Raw genomic sequence first — 2,646 nt, 5'->3', positions numbered from 1 at the left:
GATGGTGTATTACACACTGTACTGTACATCTGATGGTGTATTACACTGTACTGTACATCTGATGGTGTATTACACACTGTACATCTGATGGTGTATTACACTGTACTGTACATATGATGGTGTATTACACACTGTACTGTACATCTGATGGTGTATTACACACTGTACATCTGATGGTGTATTACACACTGTACATCTGATGGTGTATTACACACTGTACTGTACATCTGATGGTGTATTACACACTGTACATCTGATGGTGTATTACACTGTACTGTACATCTGATGGTGTATTACACACTGTACATCTGATGGTGTATTACACACTGTACTGTACATCTGATGGTGTATTACACACTGTACTGTACATCTGATGGTGTATTACACACTGTACATCTGATGGTGTATTACACACTGTACTGTACATCTGATGGTGTATTACACACTGTACTGTACATCTGATGGTGTATTACACACTGTACATCTGATGGTGTATTACACTGTACTGTACATCTGATGGTGTATTACACACTGTACATCTGATGGTGTATTACACTGTACTGTACATCTGATGGTGTATTACACACTGTACATCTGATGGTGTATTACACACTGTACTGTACATCTGATGGTGTATTACACACTGTACATCTGATGGTGTATTACACACTGTACATCTGATGGTGTATTACACACTGTACATCTGATGGTGTATTACACACTGTACTGTACATCTGATGGTGTATTACACACTGTACATCTGATGGTGTATTACACACTGTACTGTACATCTGATGGTGTATTACACACTGTACTGTATATCTGATGGTGTATTACACACTGTACATCTGATGGTGTATTACACACTGTACTGTACATCTGATGGTGTATTACACACTGTACTGTACATCTGATGGTGTATTACACACTGTACTGTACATCTGATGGTGTATTACACACTGTACTGTACATATGATGGTGTATTACACTGTACTGTACATCTGATGGTGTATTACACACTGTACATCTGATGGTGTATTACACTGTACTGTACATATGATGGTGTATTACACACTGTACATCTGATGGTGTATTACACTGTACTGTACATCTGATGGTGTATTACACACTGTACTGTACATCTGATGGTGTATTACACACTGTACTGTACATCTGATGGTGTATTACACACTGTACATCTGATGGTGTATTACACTGTACTGTACATCTGATGGTGTATTACACACTGTACATCTGATGGTGTATTACACACTGTACTGTACATCTGATGGTGTATTACACACTGTACTGTACATATGATGGTGTATTACACTGTACTGTACATCTGATGGTGTATTACACACTGTACATCTGATGGTGTATTACACACTGTACTGTACATCTGATGGTGTATTACACACTGTACATCTGATGGTGTATTACACACTGTACTGTACATCTGATGGTGTATTACACACTGTACTGTACATCTGATGGTGTATTACACACTGTACATCTGATGGTGTATTACACACTGTACTGTACATCTGATGGTGTATTACACACTGTACTGTACATCTGATGGTGTATTACACACTGTACTGTATTTCTGATGGTGTGTGTATTACACACTGTACTGTACATATGATGGTGTATTACACTGTACTGTACATCTGATGGTGTATTACACACTGTACATCTGATGGTGTATTACACTGTACTGTACATATGATGGTGTATTACACTGTACTGTACATCTGATGGTGTATTACACACTGTACATCTGATGGTGTATTACACACTGTACTGTACATCTGATGGTGTATTACACACTGTACTGTACATATGATGGTGTATTACACTGTACTGTACATCTGATGGTGTATTACACACTGTACATCTGATGGTGTATTACACACTGTACTGTACATCTGATGGTGTATTACACACTGTACATCTGATGGTGTATTACACACTGTACTGTACATCTGATGGTGTATTACACACTGTACTGTACATCTGATGGTGTATTACACACTGTACATCTGATGGTGTATTACACACTGTACTGTACATCTGATGGTGGTATTACACACTGTACTGTACATCTGATGGTGTATTACACACTGTACTGTACTATGATGTGTAATACACTGTACTGTACATCTGATGGTGTATTACACACTGTACATCTGATGGTGTATTACACTGTACTGTACATATGATGGTGTATTACACACTGTACATCTGATGGTGTATTACACTGTACTGTACATCTGATGGTATTACACACTGTACTGTACATCTGATGGTGTATTACACACTGTACTGTACATCTGATGGTGTATTACACACTGTACATCTGATGGTGTATTACATGTACTGTACATCTGATGGTGTATTACACACTGTACATCTGATGGTGTATTACACACTGTACTGTACATATGATGGTGTATTACACTGTACTGTACATCTGATGGTGTATTACACACTGTACATCTGATGGTGTATTACACTGTACTGTACATATGATGGTGTATTACACACTGTACATCTGATGGTGTATTACACTGTACTGTACATCTGATGGTGTATTACACACTGTACTGTACATCTGATGGTGTATTACACACTGTACTGTAC

The sequence above is a fragment of the Trematomus bernacchii genome, unplaced genomic scaffold (assembly GCF_902827165.1).
Source record: "Trematomus bernacchii unplaced genomic scaffold, fTreBer1.1, whole genome shotgun sequence".
NCBI classification, from domain to species: domain Eukaryota; kingdom Metazoa; phylum Chordata; class Actinopteri; order Perciformes; family Nototheniidae; genus Trematomus; species Trematomus bernacchii.
Note: the sequence above shows the minus strand (reverse complement) of the source record.